The sequence below is a fragment of the Erpetoichthys calabaricus genome, chromosome 6 (genome assembly GCF_900747795.2).
Source record: "Erpetoichthys calabaricus chromosome 6, fErpCal1.3, whole genome shotgun sequence".
In the NCBI taxonomy this organism is placed as follows: domain Eukaryota; kingdom Metazoa; phylum Chordata; class Cladistia; order Polypteriformes; family Polypteridae; genus Erpetoichthys; species Erpetoichthys calabaricus.
Genome location: NC_041399.2, coordinates 137,651,090 through 137,674,666, shown reverse-complemented (window position 1 = coordinate 137,674,666; position 23,577 = coordinate 137,651,090).

The following is a 23,577-nucleotide window of genomic DNA, read 5'->3' as shown; positions in this document are numbered from 1 at the left end:
GTGAACAAAGTGCTCTGTCCTCATAATTTGTATAGTGCTGCCTACTTACATGACGTTGTCATTTATTCCAGCACCTGGAAAGAACACCTACAGCAGGTTCGAGCTGTATTGTGGTCACTAGCAGAAGCCGGTCTTCGTATTGATCGGAAGAAATGTTACTTTGGATTATTCAAAGTCAAGTACTTAGGTTACCTAGTTTGTCGGGGTATAGTAAGACCACAGTGCTCCAAAATAGATGCCATATTGAACTGGCCCCGTCTGATGACCAAGAAGCAGGTATAAGCCTTTCTCGGCTTAGCAGGCTACTATCGCCAGTTTGTACCCTGTTCTTCTGAGAGAGCAACTTCCTTGACCAATCTTACAAGGAAGGGGAAACCGAATCATGTGGTATAGGATGATACAACAGAAGCTACATTTTGCGACCTAAAACAGGCCCTTAAGTCAGCTCCAGTGCTGAAAACACATAACTTTTCTTTACCGTTCATCTTCCCAGAGGGACGCTTCGGACACAGGTCTTGGAGCCGTGCTGAGCCAAAGCGTCAATGGAGTGGAACAGCCAGTTATGTACCTGAGTTGGAAACTGTTAGACAGGTAGACCAGGTATGCAGCAGTGGAATGGGAGGCTTTGGTGATTATATGGGTGATTACTCAGCTGAGGTACTACCTATTGGGGCATGAATTCACCCTGGTGATGGACCATGCACTGTTACAGTTGATGGCCTTACACAGGGACTCGAACCCATGAGTCATGAGGTGGACCTAGTTTTCGGTCGTTTATCGTCAAGGTGTACTGCAGGCCAACGCCGATGCGCTTTCCTGGAGCCATGACCTCATGGACGGGTATGCCTGACCTGATGGGTCTGGGCTAAGAGGGGGGCTGTGTCACACATGTGTGAGTAGGAGGAAGCTGTATGGATCAAGTGAGGGTAATTCCACACAAAAGCCAGGGGATGGCGGGGTGCGCTAAACATTCAGCTGTTGTCTCTGCGGACCAAAAACGGGAAAACCTGTCTGATTCAACCTTGAAGATGTCACTTCCAGTTCCAGTGCCCAAAAGCATGTCACTTCTGGTTCTGGCGCCCAGAAGAAAGTCACTTCCAGTTCCGCCACCCAGAAGAACATCACGTCCGGTTCTGGCGCCCAAAAGCATGTCACTTCTGGTTATGATGCCAGAAGCGCGTCACTTCCGGGTTCATCACATCAGTTCCAGTCTTGGCATTTAAAGCCGCCATCTTACCAACAGTTGATCAGTTCTTGTTTGGATTCCAAAGATTGCACAACAGTGCCAATTGTCAAAACTCTTTGCAGCCAGGGATATTATACGGGTGGCTGCCCCAAACCATTTTAAATGTGTTGAGTCTAATCATTTCACAACAGTCTTTTTGCTATTACACAGTAAACTTATTTTCTAGTGCAGAACTGTCCACTATTCATATATTAGAGTGTCAATGACAGAATAATCACCTGTTTTATGTCCTTAGGTCCATGTGTTGCTCTTTATGTGCCAGTAGATAATTCACCCTCCTTTCAATGTCTTGTGGATGTATTCGAAACTGTTTGCAGCTCTTTGTCACCTTTATATTGGTACCCTGCCTGTTGCCCTTCAGAGTGCCCAGTATATGTGCAATGTGTACCAGCCCCACAACCTTTGCTTACACTAATGCCATGCACTTTCCTTTGTGGTATATGGTATTTGGTTCACTATATTGCTGGTGTATTTTGAATCTTTCCTAGTAACTTTTTCCAGTTAGAATAGATAATTAAGAAAATATGCAAAATAGATCATGAGCAACACAACACTACATTTAGAAGAATTCAAGAGAAGTATACCAGTGAGTCCTTGTTTAATGTCAGCACATCAAGAGCTGCACATCATCCAGGACGATTACTTAATAAACAGAAAACTGCAAAGCTGCTTCAAGATCCTTGTAGAAATGGATGGAGACTGTGATACCTCTGATATGGCAGGTAGTACTGAAGAGTTAAAGCAGATTACAACTATTAAATGAAAGAAGACCTTATACTGTGGAGATTATATGGACCTTTTCCAACAATAAAATGGAGATCTGTGTGGTTTCTTCCCTTGTGCACAAAGTATGAGGCCTCCCTTGCCATGTGGATAAGGTTCTGGCCAGAGCTGGCTTGAATTAAGTTGCCATTGCCCACTTAAGAATGAGTGATATACTTATAAAGAAACTATCATTTCAACAAGGCAAGTTAAAAAAAAAATAAGTGTCCCCATATATACTGGCACTGTGGTTAAAACTTCAATTTTTTAAGTGTATACAATTCAGATTTGCAACAAAAGACAAAAATTAAGCAAAAAGTGCAGATTTTCACCTCACATTTCTGGGTATAAGCTTACATTTTAGATCTCTTTTTTTGGTTTCTCTGCTCATTTCAGGTAAGTGTAGCAGCAGATTGTCAATTGTTTATCAAGCAGAAATGCACTGTTAACATAACCATTAAAGAATTATGAAAACACAGTATTTAATTTAGCATTTGTATTTCCTTTGGTGTGTTTGGATTTACAATATATCTCTGTAAATTTTTCTGAAAAAAAGGAATGTTTCCAAAATCCATTTAATTCTTCACAGTAGAGGGTGAATGTTTCACAGTCTTTATGTAGCATCCCTTTCTTATTACCTTCATGACCAACCTAAACCAACCCTTCAGACTTAAAACTGGGCTAGGGAAATTTTAATTATACCAACTAAACTAACCAAATCATAGCATATTTTTTTTGCTGAGTTAAAACTTCCCCAGTTAAAACTTGCAGTTGCAGTTAAAACATTCCCAAATAAACACACTAGATAAAATAAGCAAATTCTTTGTCAACCTCCTACCCCTTACTGCTGCTCAAATTAAAACCAACATCCAGAACTCCCACAAAACAAACAGCCGTTTATTTGGCAATTGAGGAGTGATTCAAATTGCACAATTAATATCCTGGATACCAACCCACAATTGTCCAGATAAAAGAGTTGAATCTGTTAATTAGCTAAATAAATCTTTACAACTCAAGGAACACTGGCCAAAAACCCAACACTGCCCACTCATGAAAGAATAAGGAGAAAAGCACATCATTCACCTCCTTCAGTTCCCTCAAGGAAACACTTTAACTAAAATAATACCTTTCTCTGTAAAAGTGAACACTGTCTTTTAATACTACAATGGTTACTCTAAAGGTAAATACAAAATAAAATAATAATTAAAACTAAAATACAAAGCAGTACAAGTATTAGTGTTTCCCAAATTAGACAGCTACTTTTAATATCATTGTCAACTCCTATGCATAGTGTTTTCAAAACATTCAATTGATTAGTAGTGATCACACACTCACTACCTAGTACTCCTAAATGGTAGCTGTGCTACGTCTGTGCAGCACTCAACACTCAAATTGTGGTTTCCCTCCAAAATTTAGCTACAGGCTTCGCTGAGGCCAAATGTAAAATGAAGTCTTATCCCAAACCTCAGGGTCCGATCATCATCAGACACAACTAAAAATGGAAAAAGTGTGTTAAACGCAATATACTTAGAAAAGAAAGATAGAAAACTGTAAATGCCTTGGGTCCAAAATAAGAAAAATCTAAATGTTTCTAATAAATAATGTGAGTTTTTATAAGAAAGCAAAAATGTATGCCTAAACTACAAAGTTAATCTGGTCCTTGTCTAATAAACACAATCCCAATGCAACAGCAAAAAAGGGCATGGACAGAAAATCAAAAAGCTCATAAAAGTTTAAATCCAAACTAATGGCAAAGACAGAGGTATACATATATCAGTGCTGAATTCCAGTACTAAATGTAGTGTTGTACTGTACATGTGTTTTTGGCTGTTTTGGGGCTTTGACCTATGAGAATTTCATTTCTGATATGTATTTAATGATTAAAATACAATTCATAAAGTTGTTTTTTATTATCATCATGTTTTTCTTTGATTACGTAACTCTATTTGGAATTCTTTCATCATGCTGAATATAAATATCTCACTATTCATTATCCCTTGATGGATGAAACTATTCATTATCTCTTGATGGATGAAGTCAGTTTTAAAAACTTTATGAGTTAGTTAGCTTATTTTTCAAGTAGGCTGTGTTTTTCTTTTCGACTTTCGATTTGCCATTGACTCCTGGTTATTGTATTCTCCTTTGATTCTGGTTGCATGGCTATTTTTGATCTCTTGGCTGTGACCCTTTGCTTTACCTGACCGCATCTTTGTGTTAGTTATTTGACTCTTATAATAATCTCCACAGACATGATAGGTCAATTGCAGTACCTGGGATAGTAAAATACTAGCAGTGGATCAAGACCAGACTATGTACTATAGTACTAAGAGGAGACAATCCAAAGGTCTATGTGCTCTCTCAGTGAACAGAAGAACAAGATCAATAACAAGTTTAGCTAATTCTCAGCTAGTCTTCTTTTGGCTTCATGTTTCTGCATGGTTTGCTCAGCTGGACATCTGTAAGTTAACGATGGTGCACTAGCAATTAATATCTTGCCCTCTCTCAATTAACAACATATGGCTACGCCTCTTGATTTAAAGGGACAGAGCAAAGAGAAAAAGTATGGCCTCATGTAAACTTCTAAAAAATAACTGCAATCGTTAAGCTACATTAGATCAGATGTTGTTACAGTAAACATTATTCTTTTTTGTATCATTCTCCCCTGAAGCTCAGATGGTGCAATCTCAGCGCAAATTGGGCAATATCTTTTTTTTGGAACTCATGTACAGACTTCCTACTTGAGCTTTGTCAGCCAAGAGTGTATGGTGGAGGTAGTAAGTAGATATACTATTTACTCCATCAGATACTGCCATTTTATATATATATATATATATATATATATATATATATATATATATACTACTCAAAAAAATTAAAGGAACACTTTGAAAACACATCAGATCTCAATGGGAAAAAAGTATGCTGGATATCTATACTGATATGGACTGGGTAATGTGTCAAGAATGAAAGGATGCCACATCATTTGATGGAAATGAAAATATCAACCTACAGAGTGCTGAATTCAAAAACACCCCGAGAATCAAAGTGAAGAAATGATGCGGCAGGCTAGTCCATTTTGCTGCAATTTCATTGCAGCAAATCAAAATCGTACCCAGTAGTTTGTATGGCCCCCACGTGCTTGTATACATGCCTGACAACATTGGGGGGGATTGGCATGCTCCTAATGAGACGACGGACGATGTCCTGAGGGATCTCCTCCCACATGTGGATCAGGGCATCACTGATCTACTGGACAGTCTGAGGTAAAACCTGGTGGCGTCGGATGGACCGAAACATAATGTCCCAGAGGTGTTCTATTGGATTTAGGTCAGGCAAGCGTGGGGGCCAGTCAATGGTATCAATTTCTTCATACTTCAGGAACTGCCTGCATACTCCCACCACTCTTGCCAGGCATTGTTATGCATCATGAGGAACCCAGGACCCACTGCACCAGCATAGGGTCTGACAATGGGTGCTAGGATTTCCTCCTGATACCTAATGGCAGTCAAGGTGCCATTGTCTAGCCTGTAGAGGTCTGTGTGTCCCTCCATGGATATGCCTCCTCAGACCATCACTGACCCACCACCAAACCGGTCATGCTGAACAATGTTAAAGGCAGTATAACATTCTTCACAGCTTCTCCAGACCCTTTCATGTCTGTCACATGTGCTCAGAGTGAACCTGCTCTCATCTGTGAAAGCACAGGGCGCCAGTGGTGGACCTGCCAATTCTGGTATTCTATGGCAAATGCCAATCGAGCTCCATGGTGCCGGGCAGTGAGCACAGGGCCCACTAGGGGATATCGGGCCCTCAGGCCACCCTCATGAAGTCTGTTTCTGATTGTTTGGACAGATGCATTCATTCCAGTAGCCTTTTCATTTGAAAAACTTACATAAGGCACAGTAAGTGTGCTCCATATATATTGTGGAAAAGAAGTTGACAGACGGGTACCTAAAAAGTGACTTGGTATGATAATTTAGATTTAAAGAATTGGAGAGTCCTGATGCAAAAAACAAAAGTTATGTGGAGAAATGTTATTTGAACCATTTGCCAACCTCACACTGCCCAACAAAAGCATGGCTGCACAACATTTCGCACAGCTTTCCTATTTTCTCAGAATGTTGTGTTTGAATCATAAAATATGTGTTGTTTGAAGGTTCTTTACCTTTTATTACAGGTTGTCCTTTCACTACTGAAAGGCATGCAATTTTATATTGAACGCGTAGTTAGGCAGTTCATAGACAAAGTATTGTCTAGGTCAACAGATGGCTGCATGGCTCACAATTTATGCAAAATTTAAACCTGTATTACTGTATGTTAGAAGAATATGATGCCAAAATTGAAGTGAGAAGAACAGACACCAACAAATGATGATGTGGGAACTCAGTGCTAAATTTTCCGTTTTTTAAAAATAGACCTACTTTGCTGTGTTGCCTGCTTTGTAGCAGACGCACCTTCCACAAAGCAGTTTAGTATGGCAGCACAGAAATGCCTCTTTCCAGATCAATTTTTTAAAAAAAATGCCTTTTCATGTCTATACTAAGCATTCCAGTAGATACCCACTCTTGTTCAGATGTGGTTGTAAAAAACTATAATTACTAAAAATAGTCTTACTGTCTACAAAAATGCTGCAGCATTTGGGGGAATTCCTATAGAAGCTAGCAAATGTTATCCCATTATGTAAACAAGTTAGACATGTGTGTGTGGCATAACATTCAAGTAAGTGTGTTCAGGGATTTAGTTAAATGCTTGGAAATGTATTTTAGTTTTATCTATTTATTTAATCAAAGAGAGACATATTTTTTTGTATATTAAATATTTTGTAGCAATGAGTCATATGCAAAAATAATAGATGATAACAGAATGTAATTATGTGCATAAGTAGAGTACTTAAAGTATATGTTTTACAATCACATATAGTTAAAAACCAGGCCCAAATAGTCTAATGGTGAATGAAATAGCTTTCATAACAAATTGATTCTAACTCAAGTGATGTAAAAATTGTTTATTTTCCATAATTGTTAGTTGATGGTTGTGGACAGCATATGGCTGATGCTTATTTCTTACATATAAAATGTTTTAAAAATTACCTGATGGAGAGTTAAAATCTATGTTGAAACCATAAACTAAATTGGTGTCTGCAAGGGCCTGTGGTGCTTTGCCAATAGCTTATGGTGTCAGAAAAATATTCAATCATTATAATCTTCAGACAATGCAGCCTAAGTTGTTTTCATTGAAATGTAAATGCCGAGTAAGTGTTTATTCACTGTATACAGTATGTAATGCCTTATACAGAGGCACAGGTACAGGCCAGGCACAGGCCTGGGGCCCCGAACTGGGAAAGGGATGCCCAAGCACATTCATTTACATAGGTACTTATTGCAAATCTACAGGACCCCCTTGAAGTACAGGATTGACACTACAACAAAACAGTTGGAACCCATCATTTGGATGGGGGTGTTGATATCCTGGATAAATATGTTTGCTCTGAGAATTACTTTTTAAGTAAAGCTGAATGTAATCAGTGCTGTTTTCATAAATCATGAAAATAAATCTACATGTCTGGGAGCAAAATGTGGAACAAAAAAAAAACAAGGGCAGGAGGAAAAGAAGGAGCATGACATTGGTAAATAGTAGAATGTCAATAGCAGAATCAATAGTAGAATAATATTGATTCAATCAAGTATTCCTATGCGGGAATGTCTCACATATTCTGAGCAAATGGACAGAGTGTCCAGAGGGGCATACGTGATACCTTATCTAGAGTGAAGACTCTGTTAGTAAAACAAAAATTACAGAAACCAGTGGCCTGAAGTTGTTCTTCCAGATGGTGGTGAAAACTTGAATGCAAGTTTAGTGAATGATCGAAAGGCACAGAAGCAAATGAAAACACCTAGACAATGATAAACTCATCACTGAATGTAAATTCAATTTGTTCTCTACCTGCCAAAGGCACGTTTATACCGTATATTGTGTGTCCTGCAAAATGTACAGCTTAGGTTTACAGCCAGCAATAAAGACACCTTCACCTGCCAAAAATATATAGTTAACTTAGAGTTAGTTGTGAAAATATATGCTTAAGAGGACCATGTTAGGATATTATGGAGTCCCTTAGGTGACATGGGTGAAAAAAATTAGATGGAAAAGAAATTGCTGGTGAAATTTTTTTTTTTTGATGAAAGGATTTTTTTTTATGAAAAAACAAAATTTGATGAGTGGAAAAGCTGAGTGTTAGTAGCTCACAATCACAGTCTCAGTCATTCTCAGAAGATGCAGTGTTTCAGTCAGCTTGATGCTGTGTTTATGTGCTGTGTTTCAGTCTACTTGTCATTTGATTGCTCTGTGAAAATAACCAAGACTGCTAGTATTGCACTGCGTCTCCTCCTGACTCTTCCTATCACTGTTGCCTCTGGTGAAAGAATCATACTTGAGATCTATCATGTGCCAGGAGGCTTTCAGACCTAATTCTGATTTATATAAAGCTTGGTGTTTGAAGGTCCTTTGACTTGCAAGACATAGTGACTGAATTTGCTGAACTCAAAGCCTGAAAACAGCAATTTTGAAAGTTACAGTAATACCTTTACAAGCAATTTTTCAATTTCTATTATGTGCCCCAGACCCCCATGACCCTGTGTTCGGATTCAGCGGGTTGGAAAATGGATGGATGGATGGATTTATTTTTAAAACCATGTGCACCTTATATTAATTTACTATTTTATTTATTTTTTACTTATTTTGATTTTTAAAATGCATTTTATTCTATTATTATTGTTCTAATATTTTCTCTATAAATGTTGTTTTCATTGTGTTGCTTTATTTAAATAATGCTTTTCATAAAATTAAAATAAAAGATTTATGTTTGTTAAATTCTTCCTGCCGATCTTATTAATTTAGATAGTTTGTGATGGGCATTATTTTAGTGCACTTTGTCAGAAATTGAGAAAGAGTGAGTTGGAAAGCCCCATGGTGTTTCATGCCTTGAGGCCTCAAAGTCCCCAGAATCACCCCTACAGAGCTTTTGGAGCTTCTTTCCCCTTGAAGTTAAGTGACGTTTTGCTTTAAAGGCTTTCATTTTTTACTTTTAATGCTATAAACGTCATTTAAGTTATCTGATAAAACTTGAGGTATAAATTGAACTGAGATGATGTGGCAGAGGTTTTCAATGCAGCTGATGTGACTGTGTATTTCTTGCAGTGTGTGTGACGTTGCTGCTGCTCCAATAATTTGCAGTGATGATATGCGTTGTGGTTTGAAGAGACTGTTCTGACAAGTGAAAGAGGAAGAACTACAAAATATACTGGTTTAAATAAAATGTGAAGAAAGTTCCTCTTTTTTTAAGGTGGGTAATTCTGAAAATTTGTCAACGCTTGCTAATGAGAATCTTTCAAATTTCAACGGTTTATACATTTCTCTATTCAAGATATTTCAGTGAAAATTACATTTATACTGAGAAATTTGCTTGAAGGAAAAGTTTACCAACTATGAATGAAAGCAGTTCTTTGAGAAAAAAGTTGTTTCAGGTAGACAGACTGACAGATAAGTTGACAACAGTAGCTGCATTTAATATTTTATGAACTCTCCAAAATGGTGATTCAAATTACTCCAGGTCATGAGTCTAAAGGCCCCATCATACTGCATAATTTTTCCAGAGATTTTCAGTCATAGACTTTATTCAGATAACATCCCAGTGACTCAGTCCAACCAATCTGACTCTTCCTGAATAAATGAAACCATTTGATTTGGTCTTAAGCCTTAGAGGCAGACATGTGTCTTTGTTACAGCTGACAACTACCGAGCATTTACCCAGAAGTATACTACATAGAATGCATCCATGAGGAATAATGTATTCCTTGATTTTGGACCATGCAAACAGAACAGAGGCTCATCTGTCTGCTGTCTTATGTTTGTTATATCACAACAGAATAGAAAAAAGCAAGAATACATTCCTAGAATGCAGCTGAACTCACAATATCTGGAAAGCTTTGTTCAGCACCAGCACTGCCAGGTAATACTTTAATTGGCTGTCAGCAAGAAGTAATCTTGAAGTACTTTATAAGTGTGAAACTAGGCTGGAAAGTTATCACAGAATCTTGTGTTGTCTCCTGCAGTTCATAGTTAAGTAATCTGACATCCTCAAGGCAACGAGATCAGCATCTGTAGTTGTCAAGTTTCATATCTACTCCTATTAGATGTTGTGTAATGTGCTACCGGCTTTACATGCATTATGATTACATTAATGGAAGAATTTATTAATAAAAGGACAATAATCTCATGAAAAGAACAGGGGTGTCAGTGAAGAGTCTGCATGGGGAATATCAAGGGTCACACATATTCTATCAGTATCAACAAAAAACATATGTTCAGAGAGGTGCACGTGTTATTATTTATTATAATTTTCAGAAAACTTTTTGATAAAACACCAAACGGGAGCCTTGTGATTAAACTAAAAGATGTGGGAGTTAGGGCACAGTGCAAAACTGGAGTTAACACAGAAAGCAAAGGCTAATGATGCAAGAACATTTTTTAGAAGTAGATGATGGTGGAAGTGGTGTCTCTCAAGGAACAGTACTGGAGACACAGCTATTTTAAATACAGATAATAAATTATCTTGATAAGAATTTAAATAACAAGCTGGTTAAATTTGCAGATGATACACATAATAGTAAAATGAAAGTGTAAATGATACTAGAACAAGTGGTTCTGAGAGATAACTATGGTGTTTTATCAAGCTCTAGATTAAATCATTGAGTGTGGTGGGTGATTCCCATTAAAGCAGTAGTCCATAAACTTGCTTGGTGTCAGTGTGGAGCCACATCACACTATGACAGGGCTCCACCAGGACAGCCTCTCTGGACCTTGATAGTGTGTGTGATAGTCTAAACCTGAAAGTGCTGAAGTAGCTGGGGATAGGTCCTTAATCTAGGATCACAGGTGACCTGATGCCTTCCATAATACCAATGATTCACAAAGAAGAAGCTGTGGGCCCCTCTCAGTCTGCAGACCAATATACTTGCAGTTGGGAGGCAATTGGCAACAAAGACTTAAGTGGGGTAGCTGAAGGAAGGCTAAATAGGTGAAAATGAGTTTGTACAAGGCCGTTTGGTGGAACAACCATCCCACAGGGTAGATAAGAGTCTAGTATTGTTTAGTAAGACATTGAAAGCTTACATATAGCTTCATTCACCCTGTTGTGTTTTATATCCGGGTTCCTGCTGATATTAATCTTTAATTATTTAATAAACACCCTTTTTATTATTAGAGTATCTCCGGTATTGTCATTTTGGTCTTAGATCAGTTCACTAGTGTCTTTTAAAGACTACAGCAGATAATCTAGAATAATCTGAATCCATTACACATGAGCCTGGACAAAATTCAAACTTGAAATTTAATACAAGTAAAAAGTAAATTATTACATGTAGAAAGAGAAAATGTCAGATTTGAATACTCATTGGGAAGTATGAAACTTGAAAGTATGAGAAGGATTTAGGATCCTAAAGCCACAGAGGAACTTCAGCTCGACTTTAATGTCAATGTCAATTTATTTATATAGTACATTTAAAACAATGTTGGAATGCTGTGGCCAAAGTGCTTTACAATTAAAGAAGAAAAAACATACAATTAACATAAATAACATAAATAGAAATAAAATAAATTAACATAAATAAAATAAATAATAAATAGAAGTAAGATTACATAATCACAATGACGAAAGCAAGTGAATAGAAATGAGTCTTTAATCTTGTTTTGAACAGTTCAATTGTAGACGACTCCTTTATGTAATGAGGTAAAGAGTTCCACAGGCGAGGAGCAGCAGCTGCAAAAGCCCTGTCCCCCTTAGTTTTACACTTGGTACAAGGGACAACAAAAGACAACTGACCAGAAGATTTAAGCACTCTAGATGGCTGGTGTAAAGCACAAAATTCAGATAAATAGGCAGGAGCAAGCCCATGTAAAGATTTAAAAACTAGCAACAAGATTTTAAAATCAATTTGAAAACTGACAGACAGCCAGTGTAAAGAAGCTAATATTGGAGAAACAGAATCAGACTTTCTTGCCCCAACCAGAAAATGAGCGGCATCATTCTAGACCAACTGTAACCTGTGTATCAGGGATTTACTAATCCCAGAATACAGTGAGTTGCAGTAATCAAGGTGAGGAAGGATAAAAGCATGAGTAGCTTTCTCAAGATCCCTAGAAGATAAAAAGGCTTGATCTTACCTAAAAGATGGAAAAGCTGAAAAAAGCAACTCTTGACTACAGAATTCATTTGTTTCTCAAAAATTTTCTGTCAAAAATAACACCAAGATTGCGGACTTGAGGTTTGTAAAAGGCAGAGAAAAAGCCGAGAAGTCCAAGACCAATTTGGGCTTTAGCGATTGGACCCACTATAAGCACCTCCGTTTTATTTTGATTCAGAACAAGAAAATTATTAGCCATCTAGGATCTTAGTTCAAAAAGACAGTTGTGCAGTTGATTCATTGCAGAGTTGCAGACGGGAATATAAACATGTGTATCATCAGCATAGCAGTGAAAAGAAATGTTAAATTTCCTAAAAATAGCTCCAATAGGGTGAAGGTATATAGAGAATAAAATAGGACCCAAAATGGATCCCTGAGGAACACCACATTTAAGAGGAGCAGTAGATGAAAAAGAGGAATTTAAAGCCACTGAAAGTGTCTACCAATTAGATATGACCTGAACCAGTTAAGAGCAACCCCTTTAAGCCCAACAAGATGTTCAAGCTGCAACAGCAATAGCTCATGGTCAATAGTGTCAAAGGCAGCGGAAAGGTCAAGGAGGACAAGGACTGCAGCACCACCTGAGTCAGTGATAATTGAGATGTCATTGAATACTTTCAGGAAGGCCGTCTCAACACCACGATAATGCCTAAAGCCAGATTGGTAGATCTCAAATAAATTATTGGAGTTAAGGTGATCAACCAATTGATTATAAATAATTCTTTCTAATATTTTAGCCAGAAATGGCAATTGGGAAATCGGGCGAAAATTGGTTAAAACTGCAGGATCTAATTCTGCCTTTTTTAGACAGGGACGCACCACAGTATATTTAAAAAACGAGGGCACAACCCCCTTACTAATAGAACCATTGATAATGGCTAGTAAAGGTGGACCCAAAAAATCAAAGGCTTCCACTAAGAGGAGTGGTGGTATAATATCAAGAGGACTGAGAGTAGGTCTAAGGGTGTCAATAGTACTTTTTAACTGTAAAAGTGAGACAAGATCAAAAGATTCCAAGACAATACCATGATTAACAGTAGGAAGTTCATAGCCAGTTGGAACAATACCACAGAGGATTGTATCAATTTTACTGACAAAGAATGAAAGAAACTGCTCACATGAAAGAACAATACTATTTAATCCCATTACAAAATGAGGGTGAATGGCCGCATTAATTGATTTAAATAAGACCCTAGGATTCTTAGAATGACGGGACACTAAATCAGCGAAGAAATCATGTTTAGCTTTCTTAACTCCAACCTGGAAGTTGAATAGATAAGTCCTAAAATCTGTTTAGAAACAATCAGTCCATCTTTTTTCCAGTGCCGTTCCGCAGTTCGACAGGCGTGGCGTAGCGGTCGCATAGTTTTATTTAACCATGGAGCAGGTCTTCCCTTTTTACAGTGTATCTTGAGTGGCGCAATTGAGTCTAAAACTGCTTTACAAGAAGAATTAAATTCTAAAACAGAATCATAAATACCATCATATTGAACATGTACATCAAGGCTATAGAATATGGTTTTAAAATCGAATATAATAGAAGAATTTAAAAAGCGAGAACAGTGTGGAGCACAACTAGTAGTAGGAACATCAACAGTAATATTCAAATCCATCATTATAAAAAAGTGATCAGTAAAAGAAACATCACATAAATCAATATTATTAACTGAAATATCATGTATAAGAACAAGATCAAGGGTGTGACCGAGAGGACGAGTTGGCGTATTAATATGCTTGATAAAATCAAATGAGTCCAATAGTGATAAAAAGTCATTAACCAAAGGTTTCGATTGACAACAAACGTGAATGTTAAAATCACCAACAATAAATACTTTGTCATGGGAGAGGGTTATATCAGCCAGGAGATCAGAGAATTCAGAAATGAAGATATCATTAATTACAGGAGGTCTATAAACCACAGCAAACAACAAAGAAGGGGAGCAGCAGACTTCGAAAAGTTGCAGTTTGAAGCTACTAAACAGACCCCTTGTAAGGCTCCGACACAAGGACATACTTTTAAAAACAGTGACAATGCCCCCACCATGATGAGTCAGCTGAGGAGAGTTTAAAAATGAATAACCTGATGGTACCAAGTCAGTAAAACATGAAGGAGGAGGAGTATAGGAACCTCATCAAGGACTTTGTTAAATGGTGCGACTCAAACCACCTACACCCGAACACTTGAAAAACTAAGGAGCTGGTGATGGATTTTAGGAGGCCTAGACCCCTCCTGGACCCTGTGATCATCAGAGGTGACTGTGTGCAGAGGGTACAGACCTATAAATTCCTGGGAGTGCAGCTGGATTATAAATTGGACTGGACTGCCAATACTGATTCTCTGTGCAAGACAGGACAGAGCCGGCTATACTTCCTTAGAAGACTGGCATCCTTCAACATCTGCAATAAGATGCTGCAGATATTCTATCAGATGGTTGTGGCAAGTGCCCTCTTCTACGCCGTGGTGTGCTGGGGAGGCAGCATTAAGAAGAAGGACGCCTCACGCCTGGACAAACTGGTGAGGAAGGCAGGCTCTATTGTAGGCATGGAGCTGGACAGTTTGACATCCGAGGCAGAGTGACAGGCGCTGAGCAGGCACCTATCAATAATGAAAAATACACTGCATCCACTGAACAGTATCATCTCCAGACAGAGGAGCAGCTTCAGCGACAGACTGCTGTCACTGTCCTGCTCCACTGACAGACTGAGGAGATCGTTCCTCCCCCAAACTATGCGACTCTTCAGTTCCCCCCGGCGTGGTAAACGTTAACATTTTTCAAATTTATTGTCTTTTTTTACCTGCATTTTTATTACTCTTTAATTTAATATTGTTTTTGTATAAGTGTGCTGCTGCTGGAGTATGTGAATTTCCCCTTGGGATTAATAAAGTATCTTATCTATCTATCTATCTATCTATCTATCTATCTATCTATCTATCTATCTATCTATCTATCTATCTATCTATCTATCTATCTATCTATTTACAATCCAGGTCTCAGTGATGAAAAAGAAATCCAGTTTATTTGAGATAATAAAGTCTTGCAGAATAAAAGTTTTATTAGACACGGATCTCACGTTCAAGAGAGCAGCCTTGATAGAAGTAGAAGAGCTCGCTGCGGGATGAGCACAGGTGAGCGCGCGAAGATTAGCAGCATTTACTCCCTGAGAGCACACCGAGGAAGAGTGATGTCGCCTTGAGATGGAGAAATTAAATCTGATATCCAGCACCCATGGACCAGGGATGGAGTCCAGTGCAGGAGAAGCTGGGTCATAGACGACTCGCAGGCATTGGGAATCCAAGATTTGGGACTTGAGTCAGCGTTGTTTAACAGCAATACCAGCTCTTTTTCAACAGTGGCAGCTAGTGCGTTTGTGTCTTCGAGAGGCATTTAGCTCACTGATACAGGTGAACACCAGCATCCAGGTGAAGAAATCAGGAGATGAATAAAACAAAGGTGGAGGTTCACATAATATCCCATCAGGAGATGAAAATTGAGAGGAAAGCAAGCAAGAAAATATGTTAAGTAAAGAATCACAATCATAGGACAGTGGCCGTTGAGATAAACTAATACATAAAAATGAAGTTAAAACATAGATTAGCGAGACGAGCACATGGCCAGCCCCACCAGTCGGCGCCATCTTCAATAATGACTTTAAATTGCAGATAGGCCAACTGGACATATACATTAGTGCACATTAGTCACTTATTGATACACAACACATTAACAGAAGCTTTGTTTGGGTTATGTAGCAATAGGTTAACAGAGTCATTATTGTCACAGAGTTAAGTGAAATTCTTACATGCATGTGTTGTCAGAAACTTGTGGGACACTTGTAAAAGGGTTGGGGTACCAGTCCAGTAATCCCGTTTTAATTGCATAAAAAAATGCAAATTTTAACAAAAAAAATAATGGTCACAGCTGCATTCTGGCAAGCAAATAACACATACTGGGTAGAGAGGCTCTGTCTTACTTCTAGTCAGGTTGTTCAATGTGATTAATTATGCCCAGTTCCTTGTCACAAATTCAGATGTATTTGGAAAATGCAATGCACTGTTCAGAGCCCAAAGTTATATAACAGCTTGGCAGTCCCTCAGTTTTTCAGTATGTTCCAAAGGTAACATATAAAGACATGCAATTTGGAGTTGCACCTCCTTTGTGATACGGTATTCCAAAACTAAAGAGTATGCCTACTGCCAATTTTGATTACCCTGTTGAATCGCAATCAGAGGTTGCCTATTTGGAATATGTTATTTGCCACAGTACCACTGTAGTATGTTGTTACCCAGTGAGCCTATTACATCCCTTGCTGGTGCCTGACATGGCATTGATTCAGTTTGTCTATAGCTCACAGCATGGACATGCCACCCTCTAAGGTATTTACAGTCATTTCGGTACTAGTGAAACACTTTTCTAAAACTGAACAGTTTATCCCCCTTAGAAGACTTCCCTCCTTCAAGACGCTAGTGGATATTTTTGTGCCAGGCATCTTTAAGCTGCATTAGTTTCTGGCCTCAATTATTTCTGACAGAGGCTCCCACTTTGTTTCTCATTTCTGAGAGAGCCTTTTTCAAACTGGGGATTAAGGCAAACTTAATTTGTTGTTACGACTTTCAAATACACAAAATGCCTTTCCAGGGTTTATGTATATTTTACAGTCTGCTAGACACATGACAAAGAAAACATATCATAACCATCTTAAACCACGCTAGAGCAAAAATTGCTCAACAATAACAAAAGCAAAACATCACATCTCAAATGCATGTTGCATAGTCATACTGAAACAAAATGACATGACATTGACAATTCACTTCATGGTGAATGGGTTGCTCCTTTCAAAACATTTCTTATATTCTAGTGTTTAATTTTAAAGCAAGGCATACATCTTGTATCTCTTAATAAATATGGGGGGCTCTCCTAGGAAAATGTAATATTCCTCAGTTTTGTTTAATACAAAATTTTATAATACACTGCAGAATTCTCTAAAAAAATTCTCCAAGGCTATATCTGACATTTTTTTCTGTGCTTTAGAAAGAACCGGCTGGTCACAATGGCTAAGTAGAGGCACAAAAGTGAGAAGAAGATACATTTGTTTCAAAGGCTTGTGGAGTTTCTGGTCTCAATTTCTCGGTTAAAGTAGTTATTAGATCAAATACAGGTCTAAAATTCTTAAAAAAATCTATTGTACTAATAAAGAAATGCAACAAACTAAATAGAAATGGAAAGGCAAGTATTCTTAATTATATCAATAGATTATCTTGGAGGATCACATACACCCAAAAGTTACTGAAGTTATATGAAACTCACACTTTTGTGTTTTAGCACTTAGATTATATCCCTCTGGCATTCTTATTTCATCTATGTATTTAGCCTGTACAGACAGATTTTTTAATAAAATCAAAAAGTTTCATACTTAAACTACCATATACACAGCCAATATACCATAACAATTTTGTTAAAGGCTTGAACATTATATGTATCTAAGCCATCGGGTATTACCAGATATGTATATATAATGATAAGCAACATCTTCCACTTGTTTTCTTCCTGAATTTTAGTTAACTTATTCTTAGTCTAATTTGATTGTTATAATTATCATGTTTTTACATTAGATTAGATTAGATTAGATTAGATACAGTTTATTAATCCCAAGGGGAAATTCAGATGCATACAGCAGCAGAAACATAAAAACAAGGACAAATAATCAAATGATATGTAAATAAAAATAAATAAATGAATACTCAAATATAAATAAATAAATAATAATAAAAAATGTATATTGTTCAGATATGTGAAAATGGAATTTCAAAATAAATTTAATGAATGCTCTGGGAGGAAGCATTGAAATGCCTGATAGCAATAAGCAGAAAAGACCCCCAGAGGTGCTTTTTAGCACACCATGTTGGAATGAGCCTGTGGCTAAACGTGCTCCAAGAGAGTGTCCCCTGGAGAGGATGGTGGGAATTTTGCATGATGGCATGCTTTTTGCCACCATCCTCTTTTCTATAACAGTTTCCAGTGTGTCCAGGCCATCCTTTATGCCTCTAAGGCATTTACGGTCATTAAATGCCTTAAAGGCAGTAAAAACATCAGATAAATTCAAATAAAATGTACAGTAAGTTTTTCATTGACTTGATAAAAATGTGGTTTTACTTGCAAGCTTTTCAAAAAATATAATTGCCTTCCTCGTAATATTTAATTTGCTCCAGGGAATGAGTTGATGGTGGTTGCATAAAGAGGGATATCCCAAAATCATTAAGCGTTTAGAGCAATTACAGCACAGTAAAATTGATAAAGGAGTTGGGTCTCCTTCAAATAATGTAGAACTTATACTGCAGGTGTACTATCTTAAACATAAACCATAACAGGTACTCCATTTAACCCAAACAAATCTGAAAATTCAGTACAAGATTCATGTTTTGTAGCACAGAGTCAATACATTTTATTTCATTAACAGGTTTAAATTTCACACAATATAGGGCCCGGTGTATGATTAAATGGATAGATGAATTGATGCACAACTGAACAACTCAAGTAGTAATTGACAAGAACAGTGTTACTTTTTTTCCCTGCTGCTCGAGATAACTTCTGCTGAAATGCACATGATTACTGTATCTTCTAAAAAGCCTGGATGAAGCACACTTTTGCTTTTTTCAAGATAAAGTCAAGTGAGCCTTATGTACTCCTGAAGTACCACTGAAAATGCTGCTGGGAATGACAAATGGGTATTGCAGAAGTTCTCTGATTTGTCATTCCAAATTAATTTTTCAGCTTGTAACCCAACTCAGTTAATATTTCAGTTAATTATTAAAAATTATCTCCAAATGATGACTCACAGTCTTTCATGTGAACTCTTCTGTTAAGCCATTTTAAAAGAGACATTAGTGCCTCGCTATTCTATTTTGAACCTGCATCAACAATTTTGCATTATTCACAATAGTCAATTACATGTCTCTTGCCCGGATTTAATTTCAGTTGGTATGATAGATACTGCTAGATGCTGCTGGAATAAGCCTCAACACTCCAGTGACCCTGAAATGGGTTAGATAATGTTATGTTATTTTTAGTAATCCACTGCTCTTCTTTCAATGCATCAAAGACAACTCAAAATTCTTATAGAAATAAAGGTTCTCACAGCCTATATCCTGAACAGTAAATCTGACTGTAGTCCATTTATATATACATTGAGAAATATATATCTTTGTTACATGTCTAAGAAATGGAGGAAACATTTGTGGACTATGTGTTGAATCTGCAGGAAAACAGTAGCAGCCTGGGATATTTTTATTTATGATTATACTGTATGTATATATAAATGAGATGGTCATAGGACACTGAGTTTAATTTATGAAAGAACATTAATTTATGGCTGTCAAAAATACAATAAATATTTGTTATTTACATGTATTTATCATTATTACATGTCATTTATTTTTATTTACTGTTTGCTTCTATTTTTACAATTACCATATTTGCCAAATTTACCCTAGGGGAAAAATCAAGTTGTATCTATCTAACTATCTCTCTACTCTGTTGATGTCATCTTGTTGCAATTTTGGGTGTTTGTTTTTCACGGTTGCCACCATTTTATATGTTTATTTTATTAGCACTAACATTTTGGAGTCTCAGACACTGTGCTCTTTTAGGCAGTGTCACAAACTCCACACAGAGCAATAGCAAGGTTTGGGTTTTCCTGGCTGCAAAGTCAAAAAATGAATACAGCACTGATGTGCACAAAACCGAGGAAAAGGTGGAGGCTTTTAAAGGGGGAGACAGGAAGTGAGGTCAAAGGGGTCGGGCTCATTAAGGTCTTCAGCCATAGGTTCAAGCCCGGAAGTGAAATCACAGGGGCCTGAGCCGGCAAGGTCTTTTTCCATAGACTCGGACTCAGAAGTGACGTCTAGAGGGCCAGGTGGAATCTCCCGTGAATGGTCTGCAGGAAAGGGAGAAAAAGACTCAGTGCTCTCTACCACATCCTGGTATGATTCGGAACTGCCCTTACTCAAGCCCTTTAGATGCCTCCCATGCGCACGTGTGTGACAGCAGATGAGGCTTGCAATTTGTGATTCATGACATCTTCAGGGTTATGGCTATAACAAGACATCGTTAAAACTTTGTGCAAACTAAGACTTAGAGACTTGTGCTTAAGCAGCAACTTACTTTATGTGTGCTTTCTGGCATTCACTTACTTTTTCTTTGACTTTGAGTTTATTATAGCGCTTTGAATTTTCATAGTTGATTTAATGTTTAGTGCACTAATAATTTGACTGATTTAAATTGATAATGTAAATTGATAATTTAACTGAAAGGTCTCTTAAAGAAAGACTTTCTAGATCTCTGCCACTCTCTAAATAAAAAACTGTCTGAGAAGACTTGAAAAGTTTTTGTCGATCAGGATGATGTAAGATGCTGCAGCTTGCGGCAAGAGATATTTTACTATAAGTTTCAGAGGCAGCATGGTAGTGCAGTGGTAGTGCTACTGCATTGCAATAAAGGGGACCGGGGTTTGCATCCTAAGTGCACCTTGCATGGAGTCCAAATATACTCAGGTTAGGTCGAAAGGTGTTGCTAATTTGGCCCTAGTGTGTGTGTGTGTGCAAGTGCATGTGTGTGTGGGTGTGTGTGTGCGTGTGCATGTGTGTGTGTGTGTGTCTTTCTATGCATTCACAATGCAATGGACTGTCAAGGGACTGCTCCTGCCTTGCACCTGATGCTTGCTGGTTTAGGTTCCAGCTTCCCATAACCCTGCTAAGGATAAGGGGGTTTGGAAAATGGATGGATGGATCCTGAAATAGTATATTGCTTTCATTCAGGTCCTCTTTTCCCAGAGTGAAGAAAGGAAACCAAAGCAGAGTAATAAATGTGAACTCAAAGGTTAATTAACTAGGCAGAAACTTTGAAGGCATTGACTGCAGCCAGCACTCAGTTTAATTATAGCTAACTGACAACAGTGTTAATACAGAGCCACCTTATACTGAAAAAATCTGGAGTAGCTCCCAGTTGATTGAATTTAATTTTTCTAATTACAAGTAGTCCATTTCAGTATATCTTATTCAGTTTGCAGTAATATGTATTAGAATTCTTTTAGGTAAGTACGCAGAATAAATGAAGTTATCAAATATAATAATGTACTGCAGCAGACCATTATGATGTATTTAGGACATGGCCAGAGCATGAGACCAAGGGAAGTAGCCACAACAAACTGTCTTTCATAAGAAGCTCTAATCCAAGTTGATTTTTTGATAATTTAAATCAAGACAGACGTGTTAGATGGACAATGTTTAACCATAATTATTATGTTCATATTAGATTGGTAAACAGTTCAGTTGGACAAAAATTAATCTCATGTAACAGAGATGAGCAAATGTCTTTCTTTAAGAGCAAAAACAATAGAATAGTCTAAGCAAGAGTGCATTACACAAGATAAGTACAAAAGTACTTAGTGTTTAGTCTTTTTTGGTTAGGGTTTTGTCAAGTCTATCCATTTTTGCAGTTGCCTTTAAGGCGCTAACAGAGAACACACCAATTTCATTTTGACCCTTGTAGCCTTGTAGCAACCATGCTTTTGAGCTTAACAACTTGGTATATATAAAGCAATTAATTTTTAAACAAAATTTTAAAAAATACAAAATATTATTGAATAATTCAGAAACAGTGACCTGAAATTGGCACATTAACAGAAAATAAAAACAAATTAAATAAAGATCCAGGAACTAGGGGCAATCTAATAAAATATAATTCTTATATCAAACAAAAAAATGCAGCGTACACTAATAGTATGTTTTCTATAAAAAATTGATTTAGGACAGTCTAAAGACCAAAAATCAAACCATCCAAAATTTATGTTACAGGAGATTCTTCAAAATCTCACAATATATTTTACAGATAAGTGCTTAATAATTATGAAAACTTTTTCTCATTTGCACAGGAATCATTTGAGAAAATTGCAGTGGCCAAGTTCTTAAAAAATTCTATTAAGTCACCCAATACTGCACCTGAGAGTAATTTACAAAAAGTAAATACAAAAAAGCAAAAGAGTGGGGATAAATTAGAAACAAACGATAAATCAAAACCCAAACACAAGCAAGGTTCTATGGTAACATCATAAACTGGAAGAAAAACAAAAAGAGGGTGAGTCACTATAGTATAGTAACAGTATAGAGACATTAAAACAGATAATATGCTTTTGCCCAAATTGATTTTAAACCTGGTAAACTTACAACACTCAATCTAGAGAAATCAGACATACAGTAGATGCTTGATGTAGTGTGTGTTGGAGGGTACCTCTGTCAGTACCTTAAAGGAGCACAGTTAACACTTTTGATGATATTTTAAGGAGAATTATATTTGTAAAACTGAAGACTTTTCCACCGTAAAAACAACTTTGCATCTGAAATGTGTACCTAAACTAAAAAAAACCTGGTAATTTAGACTTCTTTGTTTCTGAATTCAAAATAAAATCTAGCATTTTCCTTAAATGGGTTATTTGCTTTCTTTACTTCAATATTTTTATACCCATAAGAGGTCATTTTAGTTATGATATGAATGGCTTCTTAATGTACTATATATGATGTTATATGCTATTATATGCTTTTTTCTCTAAGTTCACACTAAGAATTCTGTATAATGTGGTATAAGTAATACCTCTTTGTAAACAAAAGGTCAAACTCTATTTGGAAAATTTAAATTTTTATGGAGATTTGAAGTTGGACTACCTCAAATACTCCAAATTAACTTTAGAAATACAATGAGATAAAGATGTTATCTTATTAGTTTGATGCCTTCTTTTGTATGTAAAATAGAATATGATATTCTCCCTTAAATATTCTTTCATCTTCCTTATAGAGTTAATGCAGGGATATCTGAAGTTAAGTAGGTTTCATTAAGGAAATCAACTTATCATGACATGTAATTAAAAAATTTATCACCTGCTAAGAAGAGTGGATTTAGTTGACAAGTGTCCTTTATGTTATTTGAACAATATAAGGTCTGTCATATGTGGAACATGATTAAAAATTACAATTACTTCTCTGTTGCATGATTTAACCAAAGTAATTGTTACTATCATAAAAGAAGAAGTCAAGGAGGAGCAGAGTTTAAAACAGAATATCCAGCCATTATGGGTTTATGGTTATATAAGTGTACAGAGAAGTGAAATGAGAAAATTAGAAAACAATTCTCTGTTGTACTGTTTGGCTACATGCACATTAGTGAAGATCATCTTTTTTTAATACTGTGCATTTTTCAAACTATGATAGCATAATGACCTTTGATATCAGAAATCACTTTGGATGCAACAAAGGTAATAATTTTGATTATTAATATTTTAATTTCA